This window comes from Protopterus annectens, chromosome 12.part0, assembly GCF_019279795.1.
Source record: "Protopterus annectens isolate FY-2018-M chromosome 12.part0, PAN1.0, whole genome shotgun sequence".
Taxonomy (NCBI): Eukaryota; Metazoa; Chordata; order Ceratodontiformes; family Protopteridae; genus Protopterus; species Protopterus annectens.
The window spans coordinates 1,354,974,305-1,354,988,470 of NC_056746.1; positions in this window are offsets into that span (position 1 = coordinate 1,354,974,305).

Genomic DNA, 14,166 nt, shown 5'->3' on the forward strand with positions numbered 1-14,166 from the left:
ACAGATGCAGGCCATCTCTGACAAAGCATCAAGGTCTGTCAATCATGTATTCCCAAAAAGATACTGGATCCCCTTAGAATGACACCAGAAACTTAGCCAATTGTTGAAATCAGTCATTTTTTATTTGCACTACAGTATCCTTCTGGGTGATGGTAGGATACTGCTCAGGGCTAGTGTCTTACCTGCCTGGGCCAAGTAATCTGAGAACTCCACCATGTCTCTTTTCATGTAGTCCAGGGAGGTGCATCTCAGGTCATTCACACCCACATGGACAGTGACAGAGTCATACTTGTACTTGTTGTGGAGTGACCTGAGTGCATGTGTTATGTGTCAGATTCTGGCACCTGATAAACAGCTGACTGTTACCTTCTCCTTATTCATTCTAGTGAGTAGAACATTTGTGTGCCATAGTATTGAGTCACCTATGATTAGTGTATTGGGCAAGGTGTTTAGCCTTAGGGGCTTAGGTTGAGGGGCACATGATGGAGGTTAGCTATGTGTCCTGTGGTCTGTGCTGTGTTGTAGTGGTTGAATGTGTTTCTGTCTTGGAGGTCTCTGCTGTCTGGGTAAATTTCTATTGACAGCCTCCACGAGATGGGTGTGCAGTTTGTGTTTTTATGAGAGCTGTAATAGTGGATGTTCTGGAGGGCTATGTGTTCCATTCCATGTGGTGTGGTGCAGGTGTTGATATTCTCCTCTTGACCAGCTAGTCCAGTCTTGGCTGGAGAATGCATAGCTTCCAATTTGGTGATATAAGTGCATCTCTCACAGGTCCGAGTGTTGGGAGGTAAGAGGAGAGGGTTGTCTGTGTACATGAGGCAGTTGCTGCACTGTTTCAGCATGCTCACGTGTACCAGGTTAATAGGAGGAAGCACAGGGAACTGCCCTTTAATTATTTAAGCAGGGGTGGTCATAACTGCTAAGTAGTGAAGCTATGTCCGTGAAGAATGACTAGTGTTGATGGGACTTAGGTGTGCTACAATAATTGCTACAAAAACCTGTTGAAGTGCAAAGTGATTAGGCTATTTGTAGTGCAAGAGAGAAAGAACTAGCAAGATCTAAGGGAAAAACTGAAGATCAGACTTTCTGGCACCAGCAATAGTTTCAGCACTGCTGCGTGGAGCTTAAACAAGCGCAAACCCATGCAAACCTGGGCTTTTAAACCAGAAAGTTGAAAGGGATGGAAAAACTGCCCAAACGTCCAATAAACTACAATTTCTGGGCCAGAAACCACTCCACGTGTGGTAGATAGGCTAGTGCTTACCACTCCCACATTATCCTATGTTTAAAGCATGAGGCATAATGTTAACATGTATAATAATACACATAGCAGCACACTACATGCAGACCATAAGAAACACTGCTCGCATGTCTAGAAAATGTGATACATTATATGTAGACCATGTGGAATATAATATAACATGTATAATAATACACGTAGCAGCACACTACATGCAGACCATAAGAAACACTGCTCGCACGTCTGGAAAATGTGATACATTATATGTAGACTATGTGGAATATAATATAACATGTATAATAATACACGTAGCAGCACACTACATGCAGACCATAAGAAACACTGCTCGCACGTCTGGAAAATGTGATACATTATATGTAGACTATGTGGAATATAATATAACATGTATAATAATACACATAGCAGCACACTACATGCAGACCATAAGAAACACTGCTCGCATGTCTAGAAAATGCGATACATTATATGTAGACCATGTGGAATATAATATAACATGAACAATAATACACATAGCAGCACACTACATGCAGACCATAATAAACACTGCTCGCATGTCTAGAAAATGTGATACATTATATGTAGACCATGTGGAATATAATATAACATGTATAATAATACACATAGCAGCACACTACATGCAGACCATAAGAAACACTGCTCGCATGTCTGGAAAATGTGATACATTATATGTAGACTATGTGGAATATAATATAACATGTATAATAATAATAGACATAGCAGCACACTACATGCAGACCATACGAAACACTGCTCGCATGTCTAGAAAATGAGATACATTATATTTAGACCATGTGGAATATAATATAACATGTATAATAATACACATAGCAGCACACTACATGCAGACCATAAAAAACATGGCTTGCATGTCTGGAAAATGTGATACATTATATGTAGACCATGTGGAATATAATATAACATGTATAATAATACACATAGCAGCACACTACATACAGACCATAAGAAACACTGCTTGCATGTCTAGAAAATGTGATACATTATATGTAGACCATGTGGAATATAATTTAACATGTATAATAATACACATAGCAGCACACTACATGCAGACCATAAAAAACACTGCTCGCATGTCTGGAAAATGTGATACATTATATGTAGACCATGTGGAATATAATATAACATGTATAATAATGCACATAGCAGCACACTACATGCAGACCATAAGAAACACTGCTCGCATGTCTAGAAAATGTGATACATTATATGTAGACCATGTGGAATATAATGCATATGTATAGACAACATATCAGATTACCTTACATACAAAACATGTGGTATACTGTTCAGAAGTACAGATGATATAGTAAATTACACTGCATACAGATCATATGAAATACTACTTCTATACTAATTTAATGTGATACACTATTCTGTATTTAGTCAATGTGGACTATTAATCACATGTACAGGTAATGAAAAATATCACTCCACTTTCAGCCCAAGTGGTAGAACCCAAGGCTAAGCAGGTGATGTGATACATGTAGACCACAAGTAACATTACTATCAAGTACAGACAATGTGATATAGTGCTCCAAATGTTTACAGAGAACGCCACTACCTTGTGCAATTAATATAGTACATTACATGTACATCATGTGGAATACTATTCTCATATACAGACTATGTGCAGTCAATACAGAATACAACTCATATATGCAGATACTCTATAGTTTACTCTATATGTAGATCAAGTGCTGCAATGCTGTCACATGAAATACTGTGATATATTACTCTACATAAGTTTCTCCATATCTAAGTTATGTGGCACATTGCCCACATGTTGAGACAATGCTCTACATGTAGACCATATACAGCACTGTTCCAATTTACAGGTAATGCAGTACATTGCTCTGCATGTAGGTCACATGGATCGTTGCTCTCATGTGTACATAATAGCACAAATTACTCCACATGTAGATTTTTGGCAACATTGCAACAATGTGAGTGTAATACTCTATCTGTAGACCATGTGTCACTCTATTCTCATGTGCAGGTAATGTATCACATTAAACTGTGTACAGATCTTATTAACCACTGTTCTCATGTATAGATAGTGGGGCTCATAACTTTACATGTAGATTATGTGATATATTACTGACAGGTGGAGATAATATTCTTTATGTAGCCTATGTGGAACACTATTCCTGTGTGCACATGATGTAGTTTATTACACTGCATATAGATCATATCAACCACTATTCCCATTTATATATATATATATATATATATATATATATATATATATATATATATATACATATATATATATATATATATATATTTATATATAGTAGGGCACATAACTTCCAATGTAGATTATGTGACACATTATTTCATAGGTTCATAGGTCCAAAGGAGGTTACTAGGCTATTGGCCCTAGGGCCTTTATAATCCTACCCATTTTACACCCTTGTTCCCTCATTGAGCAAGTTGTCTGGTCTATATTTGCAGCATGAGTCCATGATGAGCACCAACTGCCCTTGTCCAAGGGTGACATAGGTGACACCCCCAGGGTAAATTTATGATCTCCTACCCAGTTGTTTTACATTACACTTAATTAAGGCCATTGAGGAGTTCTGTTTTACATGAGTTGGGAGTTTGTTCCAGAGAAGTGCTAATCACCGAGAGACATATCCGTCTCTCCAGTATGTCATGTTATGTCATAGGCTAAGTTAAGATCCCTAGAGTGAGTGAATCTTTCCCCATTTGACTTACAGATGTGCAACATTTCAATTAGGGCAGGATCAGAGACTGCAATGTTAGACAGACACAAGTCGCCTCTTAGCAGCCTATAAGATACAGAGTACAGTGACAGGGCTTTCACTCTGTCATTGTAGGTCATGTGTTGAACGCCCTGAATTTTCTAGGTGAGAAACCTCTGAGGTCTCTCCAGCTGCTGCAGGTGTCTGGTGAGGTACATATAGAAGGGAGCATTGTACTCTATTAATTGCTTGATGAGGGATGATTACAGAGGAGTTATAACATCCTTAGCTCTGGATGTGATGTCCTTACTTATGAGACATGCATCACAGAAGGCCTTCCTTACCATTGTGGGCACATGGTGTTCAAAGTTAAGGTTGCTATCAATCTGTGTTCCCAAATCTCTCACCACAGGGTTTGAGCTAAGGGGGGGGGGGGGTAATGCTAATATTGCAATTTACTGGGATTTCCCCTTTGCCGATAGGGATGACAATGCATTTTATTTGCATTTAATTTAAGTTTGTGGCTTTGGCACCAATCATTGGCTATGTAAGCCTTTTTTGTAGTATGTCAACATCATTGGGGGACTCAATGATTGCACACAGATTGCAGTCATCAGCAAACTTGGTAAGCCACAGGCCATCTATTTTGACCTGGACTTCTGAGAAATAGATTCCAAACAGAAGGGAGTCCAGCACAGACACTTGTGGTACATCATTGGTAACTGATCTGCTGGTGGAAGTCAAATTCTGAAATTGACTGTATGCACTCTGTTGGTGACCCAGTTGGCTACCCATCTAGTGACATATGGGTTAATTCCCAGATGAGTTTCTCAATGATGCCTGAGTGGGAGATTCTGTCAAAAGTCTTGGCATGTAGAAATAATATTCTTCACATAGTCTTTGTGGAAAATTATTCCTGTGTGCGCATGATATATTACATTACAGTGCATATAGACAATATGGATAATTGTTCCCATGGCTAGGCAATATATCACATTAGTCCAGAATTAAATTATGTATCTTACTGCTGCTGACATGTAGAGATAATATTCTAAAATAAAATAAAACTAGAACCACTGGAGAACACGAGGCCATAGTAATACTGAGAGCTTTCTTCTTTATTAACGCAGACTTCATCATCATATTCTACATAAAGACCATAAGTGGCACTATTTCCATGTGCAAGTAATATAGTACATTTCTCTGCAAATAGATCATATGGCTCATTGCTCCAGTGTGTAGATAATATGGCACATTTCTCCAGAAGTAGATAATGTGGCACATGACTTTCCTAAAGGCAGAATATTCTATGTATACCATGGGGCACAGTACTTGGATGTCAAGGCAATGCAGTATATCATTCTGCAAGTAAATAATAAGAACCATGGCTCCAATGTTTAGATGATATGCTACATCACTCAGCACATAGATCACAAATGAACCTACATTGCAACTGGGCCCCTCACTTGTACATGCCCTTATTTTTGTCATGGTTTACTGTCACTTCACTGGTCCATTTTTACAATAACTCATTAACATTTGTACTGTATTTAAAGACACCCCTTCTCCTCACCTGCATTGTGTTTAAATGTGAGAATCATGCATTAGATTACTGGTTGTTCCTAGATAAATTCATGACAGTATGAATATCACCATCCCCCCTTATTAGAAATCTTTATTTTGCAAGGGTAGATACAACTTTAAAACAGGAGTCATGGTTTATATTGCATCGTGCCTTACATGCCCTGCATTTTACTTGGGGAAGACTGAGTGTGCATTACGGACTAGGATTTATGAACATGCTTAAGCAATTAAAAAAGGAGATGAAAAAATGCCTTAAGTAAACATTCAGATGTGTCTACTAACTTAAAGAAATATCTTTTTTTTCTGGAAAAGGTGCAGATTTCTGAGACAGGTGGCAATTGCAAGGAAAGGTTGGAATACTGTGAATTGCATTAGTAGTTGTTATTAAATGCCTCTTAGACCCTAGAGTCAACTGGATATATTTCTGTTAAGAGTGTCTTACAACTAAAGGCATTACATTTGTAAATTATTGTCTACAACTGGCTACTTATGAATTGTTACTTATTTATGAATTGTTTTTTTCACTATAGTTTTATTTTAATGTCACAAAAAGCATTTTTATATGTTTTGAATTTTAACTAGTAAGTTCTGATATTTTAGCACTTTTTGAGATGACTGTGTCTTTAGGAATGGCTTGTTGAGGTTTTCAGTTGTGATGTGATTACACTGTTTATTTAACCAAAAATGGAGTCAGTGTATGTAGCTCTCATGAAGTTCTTAAAATGAAAGGCCTTAACTCTTGCAATTTATTTATTTTATTTGCACTACATTTCCATTGGATACAAATTTGAAGTGGCTCTTGGAAGGCACAACCACATTTTTTGTAGTTAGATCACATGGACCATTGACCCAGTGTGAGCATAATATGACACGTTACTTCCTATGTAGACACCGTGGCATATGACTCCCATAATGAGATAACATTCTACATGTTGACCATGTTGTGTTGACAATGCTGAACATGATTCCTATGTGCAGAAAAGGTAACATGTTAGTATGCATTTAGATCATATGGACCACTGCTGCCATGTGTGGATAATACGGCATGATTCCTATGTGCAGAAAATGTAACATGCTAGTATGCATTTAGATCATATGGACCACTGCTGCCATGTGTGGATAATATGGCATGATTCCTATGTGCAGAAAATGTAACATGTTAGTATGCATTTAGATCATATGGACCACTGCTGCCATGTGTGGATAATATGGCATGATTCCTATGTGCAGAAAATGTAACATGTTAGTATGCATTTAGATCATATGAACCACTGCTGCCATGTGTGGATAATATGGCATGATTCCTATGTGCAGAAAATGTAACATGTTAGTATGCATTTAGATCATATGAACCACTGCTGCCATGTGTGGATAATACGGCATGATTCCTATGTGCAGAAAATGTAACATGTTAGTATGCATTTAGATCATATGAACCACTGCTGCCATGTGTGGATAATACGGCATGATTCCTATGTGCAGAAAATGTAACATGTTAGTATGCATTTAGATCATATGGACCACTGCTGCCATGTGTGGATAATACAACATGATTCCTATGTGCAGAAAATGTAACATGTTAGTATGCATTTAGATCATATGGACCACTGCTGCCATGTGTGGATAATATGGCATGATTCCTATGTGCAGAAAATGTAACATGTTAGTATGCATTTAGATCATATGGACCACTGTTGCCATGTGTGGATAATACGGCATGATTCCTATGTGCAGAAAATGTAACATGTTAGTATGCATTTAGATCATATGGACCACTGTTGCCATGTGTGGATAATACGGCACATAGTTTGAACTGTGGATCATACTGGCCACTGTTTCATGCTTTTTTAATTTCTCCAAGTCTTTTGGGTTTCTGATACCATGACAGGAATGGACCCCATTCCTAAGTGGAAGTACGATTAAAGTTCATGAAATTAGTATTGTTTCAGTCTTTGATGTCAGCCAGTAGTGCTCTTCGCAGCACCCGCAATGTGCCTAGTAATGACTCCTCCTGCAATTTGTATGGGGTTACATGTATTGGTAATATATCTAAAATACGACTGTAAATTCTGTTTTATAAGACCCAAGTTTCATACTACCATTGGAACTGTCTGGGTATTTTTCTTCCACATTGCTTTACTGCAATTGCTGCCTGCAAATCCTGATATTTTATGACTGTGTCTCTCTGTATGCAGGACACTGTAGTTACTGGGTGTTGTGATTTCAATGATTGATGCTGCTCTTGTCTTCTTTTCCTGGACCACTATATCCGGTTTTCTAGCATCAATCGTTTGAATTGTTGGTAATGGATGATCCCACGTGATGTAACTTCTTCATTTTCTATGATACTTTGTGGCTGATGTTTCCAGTGTTTTTTGGCCACTTCAATATCATACTGTTTGCACAATCCTTAGTGCAACAGTCTCGCCACATTATTATGCCTTTCAGTATACACTCCTTCCGCCATTAGTATATCACAACCAGCAACGAGTTGTGCAACTGTTTCCAATTTGGTTTATAAAACCTACATTTGTCTGTTTCTCTCACATGTTCAATGGACTTTATAAACCAACATGTACGTAACCCACTATCTTGGGCCACCAATATTAATTAACCTTTCATCTCTTGGTTTGAATTTGCCTCTCCTTAACCATTCCTGTGTTAGTTCCTGATCAACATGAGGTTCTTCCAGAAGTTTTCTATGCTTGCAACTATACTTATGCTTTTTCCACATTTCTTGCCTTCTCATCTGTTCCTTCACCTTATAATCCACTGTGCCCACTGTTTCACTGTCTAGATAGTATAATGTGCAAGCAGACAATGTAGCAAATTCCTTCCATGTGAAAATAGTCTTTTACATGTTGATCAAGAGGCACCCTTTTGTCACTTGTAGATAATGTAGTACATTGCATTATACGTAACTCATATGAGCCATTGATCCTGTATTTAGGTAATGTTGTGTGTTACTATATACATAGATCACTTGGACCATTACTGCCATGTATAGATTATGCCACATGCATATTATGTAGCAAACTCCTGCACCGTGAGGATAATATTCTAATATAGTCCACGTGGAGCATTATTCTCAGGTGCACATAATGTACCACATTACTCTACATATAGATCCTACAGACAATTGATCACATATGTAAATAATGTGGTACATCACTCAACATGTAGAACATACAGACCATTGTTCCGATGAGAAGACAGTATGGCACAGTACTCCATTTGTAGATTATATGGCAAACACACTGCCATGTGTAGATAATATTTTCCATGAAGACTACGTGCCACACTATTGCAATGTGCAGTTAATATGGTACATTACTATCATGTGGAGATAATATTCTATATGTAGCACAGCATTCTGGTGTGTAGGTTAAGTGGGACATTACTCCCATGTGGCAACACTATTCTTCATATAAAACATGTGGAAAATTATTACTTTGTGGAGAAATATATACTTTACTTAGTACAAGGTCACGCAGATAATTGTTCCCTTGTGTATGAAATATAGTACATTATTGCACATGGGGGATCTTAGAGACCATTGATCAAATGTGAGGATAATATGATATATATTGCTCCACTCATGGCTGGAAAGGGTCTGTAGCCCAGCCTACTGAACTGGTTATCAAGTTAGATATATAAATAAATTAATGCGACACATTGTTCCTGTAAGGAGATAATCTTCTAAAGGTAAACTGACTTAAACACTGTTCTCATGTGCAAACATTGCAGACCACTAATTAGCATGTAGATCATTTTGACCATCACTCCCTTGTATAGGTTGTATGACACTTTACATATAGATAACATGGCACATTTCTTCTGTGTTGAAATAATTATGTGTGGTCCATGTGACACCCTATCCATATGTACAGATAATGCAGTCCATTTCTTGACATGTAGACCATATGAAGCATTACTTCCATGCATAGATAGTAGAAGACATCATTCCACATGTAGCCAATGTGGTCAATTCCTTCCATGGGGAAAATGCCCTCTACATGTAAAGCATGTGACACACTATAAATATGTGCAGCTAATGCAGTACTTTACTCAACATGTAGATCATATGGACCATAATGTGGCCCATTACTCCCATGTGGAAATAATATTATACACACAGACCATGAAGGGCATTATCCCATGTGTGAAATAATGTGTACATTACTTTGAATGTGTATCATATGATCCCATGTGTGGAAAATATGGTACATTTCTCAACACGCTGATCATATAGACCATTGTTCCCTTCCCATGTGTAGATAATATAACATTTTATTCCACTTGTAGATTATGTGCAGTATTGTACCTCTTTTGGAAGTAATGTAGTACATTAGTTCACATGCAGATCATATGGATCAATTATCCTACATCTTGATACTGTAGCATTTTTTTGCACTTTTCTCTGTATGAGTAAGTTTTATGGCACACTCTACCAACATTTAGATTTCTGTGACAAATTATTCACTGTGCAGATTGTGTGGCCCATTATTCCATCTGTGGTATTTTTCCATCTGCAGATTATGTGGTACATGTTTCCCTCTATTTATTTTTTATTTATAATTTATTGACATTTTGTGATCGGGGAAAGTCAGACTGGATCAGGAACCTATTTTCAGCAGACGTCCAGGGAGAAAAGGTCCAACAATGACTTAAGAACAATAGCAGTAAAATTTATCATCAGTTTTAGGACATCATTATATTGTTTTAAAGGCATATTAGGTAGCAGAGAATGTACATAATAATTTTACAATCAGATAATTTTTATAAAGTATATAATAGTCATTAGATTAAAAACACAGAACATTATGTGGCTTTGGAGAGGTACTAAAATACACATGAAGAGTTTAAAGGATAAAAGTCGAACTAAAAAGGAGGGGTAAGTTACTAGGAGATTATGTGAGGTGTTGCATTAAGTAGTTCCAAGAAGAGAAAGGGTGGACAGCTGAAGATGAGTGCTAAGCTATAAATTGAAGTATTTAGGGGTGCGGATAAGAAGAATAAGATTGGTAGGAGGCTACAGGGTGGGTGGTAGATGAGAGGAAAGAGGGGAAATTAACAAAGGAGGGTAAGTAGTTAGATTTTAGTTGTTGGGTGGATTATGTGGCACATTACCCCATGTGCAGAGTATGTGGACATTACTCCATGTGCAGAGTATGTGGACATTACTCCATCTGCAGAGTACATGGCACATTACTCCATCTGCAGAGTATGTGGCACATTGCTCCATCTGCAAAGTATATGGCACATTACTCCATCTGCAGAGTATGTGGTACATTACTCCATCTGCAGTTTACATAGAACTGTGTTCCTATGCACTGTATCTCAAAGTATTATATGTATATTTCATGTGGATCTGTAAGTCTTGTTAAATAGTTTGTGATGTAATGCTTCTACAGCTACAAATTATGTAGCAGACTGTATGTGCAGGTTACATGGAAATCTGCTTCCATGAACCAATGATATCATGCTACCTATACAGGTAAATTATGTGGTTATGTTTCCTGTGTATATCCTGTATTGAAACGGGGCCGCGGTGGTGCAGCTGTTAGTGTTGTCGCCTCACAACAAGAGGTTCTCGGGTTTGATTCTCAGCTGGAGCGCCTTCTGTCCAGAGTCTTCATGTCCTCCCTGCAGTCAAGTGAATTTAAAAGACATGCATATAGGTGGATGCGTGGTGTACCTTCTTTGAAGGTTGGGCACTGGGCTAGCAACCGCACACCTTAAAAATTCACTGTCAATAATTAGCGGACCGCTGTGGCTACTCCTAACTGGGAAAAGCTGAAAGACAGTTTATCCTGCTTTGAAACAGCACTGTATCCAAAGTTAGTTTTTCTACTTTGCACCCACTAAGTGTTAGGATAGGGCAAGCTGCCGTTCTCCTTTATACTGAAATGGATTAAGTGTATAACCAGGTAATGAATAAATGAATTGATCAATTAATTAATCAGTGTATATATCAATACTCTAGCATACAACTTCCATCTTCAGGCCATGTTGCACTGTATTTATTATGTGACATGGAAGTCTTATGTGCAGCTGATATGGGATTCGTCTAGTATACATGCTATGTGGTACAGCACACACGTGAGCAGATTACATGACAATTTCGTGTTCCTAGTCTGGTACTACATGTATAAATTGTATGGTCTAGTTCTGTTGACATATGAAATGATTTTCATAAAAAGTTTAGTCATGGAAAAATGATCCCATCCCTTGAGAGGTGCAGGAGTGAAAAAACACTTGTTTTATGATTTACTGTGAAACTCAGCATTGTCTGGTGTTGTGAAAAAGGGAAACTGCACAGTTGGACTATCTCAGAAAACAAACATGAAGTAAATAAATAAATAAATGTGGGTGTGTGTGTATGTGCATTTGTATGTGTGTGTGTGTGTGTGTGTGTGTGTGTGTGTGTTTGTATGTGTGCATGCATGACTCACTGGTTGGATGTATGTATATATGCATGTATATTAATGGTGAATGAGTGTGTATGTGTTTGTATGTTTGTATGCATGAGTGAGTGGTTGGATGTATGTATGTGCATGTGTGATTGGGTGGGTGCATCCATGCATATGTGAGTGTGTGTATGTGTGTGTGTGTGTGTGTGTGTGTGTGTGTGTGTGTGTGTGTGTGTGTGTGTGTGTGTGTGTGTGTGTGTGTGTGTGTGTGTGTGTGTGTGTGTGTGTGTGTGTGTGTGTGTGTGTGTGTGTGTGTGTGTGTGTGTGTGTGTGTGTGTGTGTGTGTGTGTGAGAGTGTGTCTGTGTGTGTGTGTGTGTATGTGTGTGAGTGTGTGTGTGTGTTTGTATGTGTGCATGCATGAGTGAGTGGTTGGATGTATGTATGTATGCATGTATAGTAATGGTGTGATTTAAGATGGTTTATGGAATTCATAGGTTCACAGGTTTATAAGTTGGTACTATGCTATCAGCCCTAGGGCCTATACAAGCCTAGCCATAACAATTCCCTGGCTATTTCTTCCCACAGTATTTACTTCCCTGGACCCCTGTCTAGCAAGGCGACTGCTGTGATCTCCGGGGTAAATTTCCTATCTCCCTTCAAGTCATCAAGGTTCCTTTTGAAGAGGGCCAAAGAGGCGCTCTGCATAACATCTATGGGCAGCCCATTCCAGAGTATGGGGTGCCTCCGGGTCAGGAACCTATCCTTCCTGCATGTTTTGTTCATTGTGATGACAAGCTTTAGGTCCCTGGAGCATGTGGCTCTGATGGATTGGGATTTCTTTAAGCGTAGCATGTCCAACAGCTCTGGGTTTGACATGGCCTTGTATGTAAAGCAGAGATCACCTCTGAGTAGCCGATATGCAACAGAGTATAGCTGGAGTTTTTTTAGTTGGTGAGCATAGGGCATCTGCTTTAGGCCTGTGATTCTTTTAGTGAGGTGTTTCTGTGGCCTTTCCACTTGTTGCAGATGTCTTGTGAGGTACATACCAAATGGGGCGTTGTACTCTATAATGGGTCTAATGAGGGATGAGTGCAGTGGGACAATGACCTCCTTTTTCCTGGATGAAAAGCCCTTAGTGATGAGGTGTGCCACATAGAAGAATTTTCTGGACTGTTGTGGTGATGTGGTTATCAAAGGTGAGACCACTATCCACCTGTGTCCCTAGGTCTCTTATAACACTTGCGGTGTTTAGTGTACTACCACCTATGTGGTAATTCATGTGTATGTGGTTTTTCCCAAAGGGGATAACTATACACTTCTTGGCATTGAGCTTGAGCCCATGGCTCTGGCACCAAGCATCTGTTTCTGTAAGGCCCTTTAGTAGAATATCCACATCATTTGGGGATTCAAGCCATGGACGAGGGTAAGGCAGTCCACACAGCCTATCTGGACCTTGCCAAGGCCTTCAACACCATCCCCCACTCTGGAATCATAGATAAACTTACTAAGCTGGGCATAAATCCCTATGTCACTCAATGGTTTGCCAACTGGCTTACTGAGAGAACCCAGACTGTAAAAGTAGCCGACTCCAAATCCAGCTCCAGACAGGTGACAAGTGGAATACCTCAGGGTTCAGTCCTGGGACCGCCCTTGTTTAGCATCTACTTCTCTGAAGTACAGGCCAACACTGAGGGACTCTGGCTAACAAAGTTCACAGATGACTGCAAACTGGGAAACAAGGAAGCCAATCTGGTGCCTGCCATAAATAAACTATACAACAGAAGGAAGAAACTGTCCCAGAGGAAAATCCCAGGATGCAAAAAACTCCCTTACGAGCCTTAATAAGAAGCTGAGATCCCTCATAAAATCCTCCAAAGCTAGTTATGAAAATAAAATTGCCAAAGATTCCAAAGACAACCACAAGGCATTACTATGAACATCACCTGGATGCTCATTCAGTGACCCTTCAAAATCAGCAGACAGAATGCAGGGCAACAGAGAAGAAGAAACACTTGCCAGGTGCATGCCATTTACTCTATGGCACCGATGAAACAAAACTGAGCTTTTGACTGATCAAATAATGAAGTGCACTTACTTTGAATATTCTGTTTCTTTGTCTTCTGTTACTGTTACACTGACACAGCATATAGGTTCATATCAGCA